Genomic DNA, 12,551 nt, shown 5'->3' on the forward strand with positions numbered 1-12,551 from the left:
AATGCAAGGTATGTACCAGTTAAGATCCATGGGTTTGGACTCAGAGGGAGCATGGTCTAAATACTGGCTCTGCTGTGTATTCTCATTACATTTTTTAGCCACCCTGTTTCAACCTGTTTCTCTTTACTAGTGCCTGGCACATACTAAGTGTTCAAGAAATACTGTTTTTAAAATAGAGCACTACGAAAGGATAGAGTAGGGCATTGAGAATGAACACACCTACTAATCAACATAAGACGGATAAAGAGCGTAGTTCCTCAGTGCACCAAGAGTCATCTACTTTGGATGTCTACTGCACTAGAATTTTAGGGTTACATGGAGATAGATGATCAGATAGATAGCAGATGATAGATGATAGATAGATAGATAGATAGATAGATAGATAGATAGACAGATAGATAGATAGATGATAGATAGAAGATAGATAGATAGATCTGCAAGCAGCACTACTGCTTAACAGCTTAGAGTCTATTTTGAAGTTCTAAAGCCAGTAAGGTCACAGAACACTCTCACAAGGAATGAGTTGGCCAGGTTGTGCCCAAGGAAGTTCTCACAAGAAGGCATTATGAAATGTCCTATTCCTCAGAACTTAACTGTAAAATGTTCCCACCAGAGTCCAATGGGAGGCTTATGGGAGTAAAGGATAGAATTAGGTCTTGTATATTTTTAAAGGGTCATTCAAAAAGGCAAAGCCTAAATTTTTTACAGATGGCAGAATAAGGACTGATGCAGTTGGCCAAAACTGACCTTTTATATTTCCCAAAAGCAAATGTTTACTGAAAGAGGACTTTACTATATTACCAATGGGGGAAAAAAAAAAGTCCTGGATGCTTACACTGGACAACTCAGTACACATTCACTGCCAAATACATTTATAAAAATCAATAATAATATTTTCCATGGTACCTGTTTTCAACCTTCCCGCAAAATTTCGCCCTGTATTTGCTTTTTCTCAAACACAAATATGTTTCTGAGGAAAAACAACATTTCACATGAGAATAGGCTTGTGAAAGCACATGCATTTTAGGAACCTTACTGTTAGCTCCACATTCTCTACTTCAACAATGACACACAGGCCAGGGTGAAGATAGTTGATTTTGCCAGGTCTTCTAGATAATGAATATAGAACTGATTTTAAGTTATTCCAGAATGAAACTCCTTTTAAACTTCTTTTAAAACACACTTCCCTAGGGAAGAGGGAAAGAGGTTTCAGAAATTTCTATGCTCTTTTGGATGTTAACTCTTCAAAAACAAAATTTTGATGAATTCAGTGGGAGAAGTTAGAAATATTAAAATTAATGAAACATGGACAGGAAAAAATAAAGGTAGTTTGTCACAATATATATTGGGTTTGATAAGTTCAAAAAGTTTGGGGGGTAGGGTGCTCCCATCAGCAGCACACATATACTAAAACTGGGACAATATGAAGATTAGCATGGTCCTTGAACAAGGATGACATACAAATTGGAGCAGTATTCCATATTTTAAGAAGTTTTTTTAAACATATGTAATAAAAATGGATTTAAGAATGTCCCTGGTACCCTACTTGAGAAGAGTCTTGCTGGTTTTTTGTTTTTTTTTTTTCTGGAAATGAATGGAATATCCATTCTGTAATGCAATTAGAGAAGTGTCTAGAAACACATGTAATAAAGATGGTTATGTAATGTTATATGGAAAAAAAGTGTTTGGAGGGATAGTTTGAACTGTGAACTCAAATTATGAGTAGTCTTAATCATCCCCACAACAGCCATAGTATGGAAATTTCTTCTTGTTTATTAAGTGGGTTTTAAGGACTCTTTTAACATGTAGATTTTTAAGAACATTTTGTTCCATACCTAGTCCGCAGAAAAATCAGACACACCCCACTTTTCTTTCTCAGAATTAAATAAACACAGTTGATATTCAGACGACACTTAAAAATACCTTGTATATACAGAATGACTTTGGTACCTAATCTAAGTTCCCCAAATGGCCACTCTCTATTAGGAACTGCAGAAGTCTATACCATTTTAAAACAATAAAAATAAATGGGTAGCTTAAAGTGTAAAATAGACCCCCACTTTTGAGAAAGGTTTAGCAAGATTCTTATAAAGTTAAATATACCTCTAACCTTTGATCTAGCAATTCCACCCCTCTATATTTACCAAAAAACTAAAAAAAAAAAGAACATATAGCCACAAAAATATGTGCACCAGAATGCTCATAGAAGCTATATTCATTAGTGGCAAAAACTGGAAACTCAAATTCCGTTAAGAGAAAAATGGACAAATTTTAGCACATTCATACAGAACACTACACACCAATAAAAAAATATTGGTAGGCACAACAACATGAATAAGTCTAACAGACAATATGCGAGCAAAAGAAGCTGAATACAAGAGTAAACAACTCATTTATATGAAAGTTAATATTAGGCAAAATGAAATCAACAGTTTTAAAAATCAAAAAAGTGGTTGCCTCTAAATGAGGGAGAGGAATAACCAGGAAAAGGACATGACGGTACTTGCTGGAATGATGGCAATGTAGGTTACATGGCTGGCTATATGCATTTGTCAAAAGTCACCAAATTGTACACTTAAAAATGTGTACATGTCACTATATAGTAATTCTATCTCAAGAAACAATATATATCTAAGATTTTTAATGTATATCATGTAAATAAAAGAAGTGTGGCTTCGTTTATGTGTCTTCCTATATCGCGGTTTATGAACTTAAGTCGTTCCAACAACTCAATGAACATATTTAATTCAGCAACTGTGCATCATTTTTCTAACTGGTCTATTTTCCAGAAGGCAAGAGCTTTTTTTTTTTTATTTAAATTGTTTGTAATACAGCACATAAATTGCCATTAAACATGGCAATGCAATGAGAACCTCTAGAAGGAACAGGTGGGATCACTTCCCTTTTTTTTCTTATGACTTTGAGAATAAATCTCCCCCAAATGACACCTTTCTCCTTCAAACACTTCAGTTGTATATTTTATAACTTTTACATATGTCATTTTTACATGACAGTCACAGCTCCCACCTGGAGTTTTGCAACACTGTCCGCATGTTACCCTTTTTTTTTTTTTTAGAATATGCATGTTTTATTCTGAATAATTTTGCATAATAAAAATGAAAGTACAAAATAATTAACACAAAATATTTTAACAAGCTGAAATAAATCATGAAAGAAAAAAAGCAGAAATGTAATCCATGCAGAGTCTCCAAAAGTCTAAACAGCTTTCCAGTATCACTAATGGGAAGACTTAAAGGTCAAAATCTAAGAGTCTAAATCAAGAGTCTAAAATAATCTAGTATACACTACCTAGGCAATTAATATTGATGTTGAGAGTAGCCAGAATCAACAAGTTAAAAAAAAATACGAATGGTTTAATACTTATAGGGATTATAACTAACAAGCTAAGAAAAACTTCAAGAATCCTGAGATCCCTATTACACATTTCAAAAAACACTGAATGAATATTCGTTCATGTATTCACTCACTCATTTGTTCATTCTATCAATAAGTATTTATTGGGCATCCATTATATACTAGAATGTTTTAAGAACCTGGAATAGGTAAAAACAAAAAGATAAAAACCGCAACTTTTCAGTGAGATAGAATGTTTGATAGCATAACAGGGGGAAAAGTAAGGCAGGGAAAAGGGTAAGAAATTAAGGGAAGGGGGTTGAAATTTTTAGTAAGATAGCCAGGAAAAGCCTTACTAAGAAGGCAGTCTTGAGTAAGGACACAAAAGAGAGAGAACTAGATATGCCAATATATGGGAAAGAGCATCCTACACAGCAGGAACAGCAATGCAAAGGCCCTGAAATGGGCAGCACCTAGCAGGTTTAAGAAGTTAAAAGGCAACTCTCAAGGCTGGAAAAAAAGAACTACAGAAAAAGGGGAGAAAGTAAGATCAAAGAAACACTGTAAGCTATGTCACACCTTTCAGACTATTGTAAAGACTGGCTTTTACCACATGTGATGGGGCCACTGTAGATTAAAAGCGGAGGGGTGACATGATCTGACTTCCATTTTAACAAGATTATTCTCGCTAGTCTTTCGAGAATAATGGGAAGGTCAAGGATGAAAACAGGAAAAGCCATTTAGGAAGCTACTGCAATAATCCAGATGAGAATGAGAGTTGACAGTAACTTGGAACAGGGTGGAAGCAGTGCAGAGTCAACAGAAAACAATCAAGTTTTATATATATTTTGAAGGTAGAGCTAATTAAGATTTACTGGCAGATCAAATATGGGATGTGAAACAAGGAGTCAAAGAGGTCTGTAAGGTTTTTGGAATAAGCAACTGAAAGAACACTGATCTCCCAATTTGGGTAAAGTCCTTGTCATATTAGTGGAATTATACCCACCGGCAAACAGGGAAGTGCAGTGGGGAAAAACCTGCTGGTGAAAAGAAAATAAACAAAACTTCTATCCCTGTATAGTAGGTAACCTCTGAAATTCTTTCACAAAAGCAGTATTGCTCTAGCTTGAGTCTCTGAATCTAATTAAATGCAAACTCCACATTTTCTTACTAATCTTCGCTTATAGGTGATTTTGATAGTACAGAAGAATGATATCATGGTAACAGGAGGATAAGTTATTTAAAAAAAATAGTATTTAATTGGAAGGTGAGTATTTTCAAAGGTCCACTTCAGAGCTAAATCTAAACATTTAGGTGATGATCTGAAACATAAAATACAGTAATCTCCACACAATTTAGTTTTGTTAAATATATCATTAATTTGTAGTGTTCATTATTCAATGAAGTTGATATGTGGATCAAGTGCAAGCTCTGAGTCAGAAAGAACTAGGTTGAAATTCAAAGTCCACTGCTTTAGGTTATAGGGATTGGACACATTATTTTACTTCTCTAAATATGTTTCTTCACATCAAAACTAGATATACAAATACTCATATCTGGCACTTTTTAGGTAGCTAATAATAATAACTGATTAATATTATCCACTGAGGGGTGCCTGGGTGGCTCATTCGTTAAGCATCTGCCTTTGGCTCAGGCCATGGTCTCAGGGTCCTGGGATCAAGCCCCACATTGGACTCCCTGCTTGGCAGGAAGCCTGCTTCTCCCTCTCTCACTCCCCCTGCTTGTGTTCCCACTCTCGCTGTGTCTCGCTCTGTCAAATAAATAAATCTTTTTTAAAAATTATCCACTGAATCAAATTTTCTAATTTGATTTTGTAATATTTGAATTATTTAAACCTGAGACATAATTTTTTAAAGATTTTATTTATTTACTTATTTGAGAGAGAGAACATTGCGGGGGGGGTTAAAGGAGAAGGAGAAGCAGACTCCCCACTGAGCAGGGAGCTTGATCCCAGGACCCTGAGATCATGACCTGAGCCGAAGGTAGAGGCCTAACCAACTGAGCCACCCAGGAGCCCCTGAGACATAATTTTAAAAGGACAAATAATATATATTGATTGTTGGAAAAAAAAGTTATTTTGATTTTTATTTACATGAGTGATATTCAGAAGATCTGAATTTTTAGTTTTAAGAATATTTTTTCCTTAGCACATAACTTTTGCTTACTACCAGTGGTAAAAATTAAACTGTGGCAGCAGATTCACTAAATATCACCTTAGTCATCTCTTCTCTTGCCTTCTCTACCATAAAGGCCTCTGTTGCAACTAAAAGTAAAATGTGACAAATTTCTAACCAATAAAATGTGGGGAAGTCTCCTAAATAAGGCTTCCAGATGGTTTTTTTTTTCCCCTAATAAAAAGAGTCTCAGCTGATACATTTCTCTCTCTCTTCCTTTATACCACTCTTTCCCCTTTATCCCTTCCTGAAATGTGGATACAATATCTTGAGATCTAACAGCCATCTTGGTTTTATTAGGCAGTAACTAGGAGAACAAAATGCAACACCTAAGCACTGCAGAACACAGAGATGGATATAATATGTATCCCTGAAAAGATCATTGAAACACTGTACCAATTGTGAACTGTCAACCTCCAGACATCATCTCAGTTTGTGAGAAAAATTAAAACATATTTAAGCCACAGTAGTCATAAACTGCTTCTGCTCACAGCCAAAATACAGTCCTGATAAACCACTTTTCTTTATACAAGGTGAGAAGTATCTATCCACTTTGTTCCTTACATTTTATCTTGTCATTTTTTCCTAATGAGGTATACTTTTTTTACTATCCCATTTTCCTTAAGTCAGGTAACCTACTCAGAAAAAAAAAATTCTGATAATATACCCATGTGTTCGTCACAGATTTTCTTTTAATAAACTTTGTGAAATATATACATCCAGCTACTACTTCTATAAGGAACAGGATTTTTTTTAACCAAATTAACATCATAATATAGGCTCTTGTGAAATTTTCATACTTTTTATAAAAGCTAATATCAAGGGTGGAGCAAGATGGCGGAGGAGGAGACCTGGATTTTGTCTGGTCTCAGGAATTCAGCTGGATAGGGATCAAACCATTCTGAACACCCACAAACTCAACAGGAGATCGAAGAAAAGAGTAGCAACAACTCTCTGAACAGAAAAGTGACCAATTTCTGGAAGGTAGGACGTGCAGAGAAATGAATCTGAGGTGATATTTGGGAGGATAGACGGCGGGGGAGGGGCCTCCGTCAGCCACTTCTGGCAAGTGATAGAGCCGCAGAGCACAAAATCGGAACTTTTAGAAGTCTGCACCACTGAGGGACGTCACTCTGGTGGCTAAGCGGGGGGTGGAACCCTTGCTGGGACAGTGTGGTCTCAGGACCCTCAGGGTCACAGAAAGACCTGGGGTGCCTGAGTGTGGCAGAGCTCCCAGGTATCGGAGCGGGAAGCCGGCTGCAGAGACGGACCCCAGGCGCGGGCTCTCAGCTCGGGGTTGCCATAAACCGTGATCCAAGGCACAGTTGGGCCACTGCTCCGCCAGCAGGGACCCAACAAGCGGCAGATCCGGGGAGACTCCCCTTCCTCCCCTGGGAGGAGCGGCACAGGAGCACACCGCAGGGATCTGGTGGGATTGGAGACTCCACACGGGTCGTGTGCCAGAGAAAGAAACGCACGGTCACAGGCCGGGTGAGCACGGAATGCGGCCAGAGACTGGGGAGACGGGAGTGACTGACTGCTTTTCTCTGGGGGCTCACTGAGGAGTGAGGTCCCGAGTTCTCAGCTCCTCCGGGCCAGAGATTGGGAGGCTGCCATTTTCAATCTCCTCCTCCAAAGCTGTACGGAAAGCTTGCAGGGAACAAAAGCTCCAGAGAGCAAACCCGAACAGATTACTTAGCCCAGACCAGGCAAGGGGGGGGCAATTCCGCCTCGGGCAAAGACATTTGGGAACCATGGCAACAGGCCACTCCCCCAGAAGATCAGTGAGAACAGCCAGCCAAGACCAAGTTTACCCATCAATGAGAAAGGCAGAACTCCAGCACTAGGGGAACAATGCACATAGAATCCATGGCTTTTTTACCATGATTCCTTAGTCTTTCAAAGTTAATTTTTTTTTTCCTTTTACCTGTTTTTTTTTTTTTTTTGAATTTTTCTTTTTCCCTTTTTCAACCAACATTTCATCAATCCCTTTTTTAAAAAACAGTTTTATTTTTCATTTTTAGAGTCATATTCTATCCCTTCATAGTAGTTACCCGTATTTTTGGCATATATATATAAGTTGTTCTCTCTTTAAAATTTTGAGATAGTTTCTTCTAACAGATCAAAATATACCCTAAATCTCTAATGTATGTTTTTTTTCTACTCTCCTGCCTGATCACATTCTCTCCCTTTTTTTCTTTTCTTTTTTTTTTTTAAATCCTCTTCTTTTTTCAAACTTATCAATTCCTTTTATAAAATTTTTTATAATTTCCATCTTTACAGTCGTCATATTCCATCCCTTCATCATATCAACCCTTATTTTTGTACATATGTAAGTTGTTCTTTCTTTAAAATTTTTGGAGGCACTTTCTTCTAACAGACCAAAATACACCCAAAATCTACTGTGTGGCACTGATCTATGTACCAGCCTGATCATATTTGATCATATTCTGTTTTTTTGTTTTGTTTTGTTCTGTTTTTGTTTGTTTTTATCTTTTTCTTTTTCTTGTTTTTTCTTTTTCTTTTTTCTCTCTTTCCCTTTCTTTTCCCACTGCTTCAGGTCTTTTCTGATTTATTTAGAGTATATTTTCTGGGGACGTTGTTACCCTGTTAGCATTTTGTTCTCTCATTAATCTATTCTCCTCTGGACAAAATGACAAGACGGAAGAAATCACCTCAACAAAAAGAACAAGAGGTAGTACTGACTGCCAGGGACCTACTCAATACAGACATTAGTACGATGTCGGATCTAGATTTCAGAATCATCACTTTAAAGATCCTAGCTGGGCTTGAAAAAAGCATGGAAGTTATTAGAGAAACCCTTTCTGGAGAAATAAAAGAACTAAAATCTAACCAAGTCAAAATCAAAAAGGCTATTAATGAGGTGCAATCAAAAATGGGGGCGCTCGGGGCACCTGGGTGGCTCAGTTGGTTAAGCGACTGCCTTCGGCTCAGGTCATGATCCTGGAGTCCTGGGATCGAGTCCCACATCGGGCTCCCTGCTCAGCAGGGGGTCTGCTTCTCCCTCTGCCCTCTTCCCTCTCGTGCTCTCTGTCTCTCATTCTCTCTCTCTCAAATAAAAAAAAATAAAATCTTTAAAAAAAAAAATGGGGGCACTAACTGCTAGGATAAATGAGGCAGAAGAGTGAATCAGTGATATAGAAGACCAAATGATGGAAAATAAAGAAGCTGAGAAAAAGGGAGATAAACAACTACTGGATCACGAGGGCAGAATTCAAGAGAGAAGCAATACCATAAGACGAAACAACATTAGAATAATTGGGATCCCAGAAGAAAAAGAAAGAGAGAGAGGGGCAGAAGGTATACTGGAGCAAATTATAGCAGAGAACTTCCCTAATTTGGGGAAGGAAACAGGCATCAAAACCCAGGAAGCACAAAGAACCCCTCTGAAAATCAATAAACATAGGTCAACACCCCGACATCTAATAGCAAAACTTACGACTCTCAGAGACAAAGAGAAAATCCTGAGAGCAGCTCGGGAGAAGACATATGTAACCTACAATGGTACAAACATTAGATTGGCAACAGACCTATCCACAGAGACCTGGCAGGCCAGAAAGGACTGGTAGAATATATTCAGAGCACTAAATGAGAAAAATATGCAGCCAAGAATACTATATCCAGCTAGGCTGTCATTGAAAATAGAAGGAGAGATAAAAAGCTTCCAGGACAAACAAAAACTAAAGGAATTTGCAAACACAAAACCAGCCCTACAAGAAATATTGAAAGGGGTCCTCTAAGCAAAGAGAGAGCCTAAAAGCAACATAGACCAGAAAGGAACACAGACAATATACAGTAACAATCACCTTACAGGCAATACAATGGCACTAAATTCATATCTTTCAATAGTTACCCTGAATGTAAACGGGCTAAATGCCCCAATCAAAAGACACAGGCTATCGGACTGGATTAAAAAACAAGACCCATCGATATGCTGTCTGCAAGAGACTCATTTTAGAGCCAAAGACACCCCCAGATTGAAGTGAGGGGGTGGAAAACCATTTACCATGCTAATAGATACCAAAAGAAAGCTGGGGTGGCAATCCTTATATCAGACAAATTAGATTTTAAACCAAAGACTATAATAAGAGATGAGGAAGGACACTATATCCTACTTAAAGGGTCTATCCAACAAGAAGATCTAACAATTGTAAATATCTATGCCCCTAACATGGGAGCAGCCAATTATATAGGGCAATTAATAACAAAAGCAAAGAAACACATCGACAACAATACGGTAATAGTGGGGGACTTTAACACCCCCCTCACTGAAATGGACAGATCATCTAAGCAAAAGATCAAGGAAATAAAGACTTTAAATGACACACTGGACCAAATGGACTTCACAGACATATTCAGAACATCCCATCCCAAAGCATGGAATATACATTCTTCTCTAGTGCTCATGGAACATTCTCCAGAATCGATCACATCCTAGGTCATAAATCAGGTCTCAACCGGTACCAAAAGATTGGGATCATTCCCTGCCTATTTTCAGACCACAATGTTTTGAAACTAGAACTCAATCACAAGAGGAAAGTCAGAAAGAACTCAAATACATGGAGGCTAAAGAGCATACTACTAAAGAATGAATGGGTCAACCAGGAAATTAAAGAAGAATTAAGAAAATTCATGGAAACCAATGAAAATGAAAACACAACTATTCAAAATCTTTGGGATGCAGCAAAGGCAGTCCTAAGAGGAAAGTATATAGCAATGCAAGCCTTTCTCAAGAAACAAGAAAGGTGTCAAATACACAACCTAACCCTACACCTAAAGGAGCTGGAGAAAGAACAGCAAATAAAGCCTAAACCCAGCAGGAGAAGAGAAATAATAAAGATCAGAGCAGAAATCAATGAAATAGAAACTAAAAGAACAGTAGAACAGATCAACGAAACTAGGAGCTGGTTCTTTGAAAGAATTAACAAGATTGATAAACCCCTGGCCAGATTTATCAAAAAGAAAAGAGAAATGACCCCAATCAACAAAATCATGAATGAAAGAGGAGCGATCACAACCAATACCAAAGAAATACAAACAATTATAAGAATATATTATGAGCAACTCTATGCCAGCCAATTAGATAACCTGGAAGAAATGGATGCATTCCTAGAGATGTATCAACTACCAAAACTGAACCAGGAAGAAAAAGAAAACCTGAACAGACCTATAACCACTAAGGAAATTGAAACAGTCATCAAAAATCTCCCAACAAACAAAAGCCCAGGGCCAGATGGCTTCCCAGGGGAATTCTACCAAACATTTCAAGAAGAATTAATACCTATTCTTCTGAAACTGTTCCAAAAAATAGAAATGGAAGGAAAACTTCCAAACTCATTTTATGAGGCCAGCATTACCTTGATCCCAAAACCAGACAAAGACCCCATCAAAAAGGAGAATTACAGACCAATATCCCTGATGAACACGGATGCAAAAATTCTCCCCAAAATACTAGCCAAGAGGATCCAACAGTACATTAAAAGGATTATTCACCATGACCAAGTGGGATTTATCCCTGGGCTGCAAGGTTGGTTCAACATCCGCAAATCAATCAACGTGACACAATACATTAACAAAAGAAAGAACAAGAATCATATGATCCTCTCAACAGATGCAGAAAAAGCATTTGACAAAGTACAGCACCCTTTCTTGATCAAAACTCTTCAGAGTATAGGGATAGAGGGAACATACCTCAGTATCATAAAAGCCATCTATGAAAAACCTACAGCGAATATCATTCTCAATGGGGAAAAACTGAGAGCTTTCCCCCTAAGGTCAGGAACACGGCAGGGATGTCCACTATCACCACTGCTATTCAACATAGTATTAGAAGTCCTAGCCATAGCAATCAGACAACAAAAAGAAATCAAAAGCATCCAAATCAGCAAAGAAGAAGTCAAACTCTCACTCTTTGCAGATGATATGATACTTTATGTGGAAAACCCAAAAGACTCCACCCCAAAACTGCTAGAACTCATACAGGAATTCAGTAAAGTGGCAGGATATAAAATCAATGCACAGAAGTCAGTGGCATTCCTATACACCAACAACAAGACAGAAGAAAGAGAAATTAAGGAGTCGATCCCATTTACAATTGCACCCAAAACCATAAGATACCTAGGAATAAATCTAACCAAAGAGGCAAAGTTTTCTGTACTCAGAAAACTATAAAATACTCATGAAAGAAATTGAGGAAGACACAAAGAAATGGAAAAACATTCCATGCTCATGGATTGGAAGAACAAATATTGTGAAGATGTCAATGCTACCTAGAGCAATCTACACATTCAATGCAATCCCCATCAAAATACCATGCACTTTTTTCAAAGAAATGGAACAAATAATCCTAAAATTGGTATGGAACCAGAAAAGACCCCAAATAGCCAGAGGAATGTTGAAAAAGAAAAGCAAAGCTGGCAGCATCACAATTCCGGACTTCCAGCTCTATTACAAAGCCATCATCATCAAGACAGTATGGTACTGGCACAAAAACAGACACATAGATCAATGGAACAGAATAGAGAGCCCAGAAATGGACCCTCAACTCTATGGTCAACTCATCTTTGACAAAGCAGGAAAGAATGTCCAGTGGAAAAAAGACAGTCTCTTCAACAAATGGTGTTGGGAAAATTGGACAGCCACATGCAGAAGAATGAAACTGGACCATTTCCTTACACCACACACAAAAATAGACTCAAAATAGATGAAAGACCTAAATGTGAGACAGGTGTCCATCAAAATCATCGAGGAGAACACAGGCAGCAACCTCTCTAACCTCAGCCGCAGCAAATTCTTCCTAAACACATCGCCAAAGGCAAGGGAAGCAAGGGCAAAAATGAACTATTGGGACTTCATCAAGATTTTAAAAAGCTTTTGCACAGCAAAAGAAAGTCAACAAAACCAAAAGACAACCGACAGAATGGGAGAAGATATTTGCAAGTGACATATCAGATAAAGGGCTAGTATCCAAAATCTATAAAG

At 37.8% G+C, this 12,551-nt stretch overlaps 1 non-coding gene across 1 annotated transcript; it reads left to right on the forward strand.

Annotated features, from left to right (window-relative positions):
- The first annotated feature begins 1,381 nt into the window (after positions 1-1,381).
- Positions 1,382-1,487, forward strand: LOC123324439. The gene has a single exon (XR_006539811.1). It is a non-coding gene; the product is annotated as a U6 spliceosomal RNA (small nuclear RNA).
- The last annotated feature ends 11,064 nt before the right edge of the window (positions 1,488-12,551 follow it).

This window comes from Neomonachus schauinslandi, chromosome 3 (assembly GCF_002201575.2).
Source record: "Neomonachus schauinslandi chromosome 3, ASM220157v2, whole genome shotgun sequence".
Lineage (NCBI taxonomy): Eukaryota > Metazoa > Chordata > Mammalia > Carnivora > Phocidae > Neomonachus > Neomonachus schauinslandi.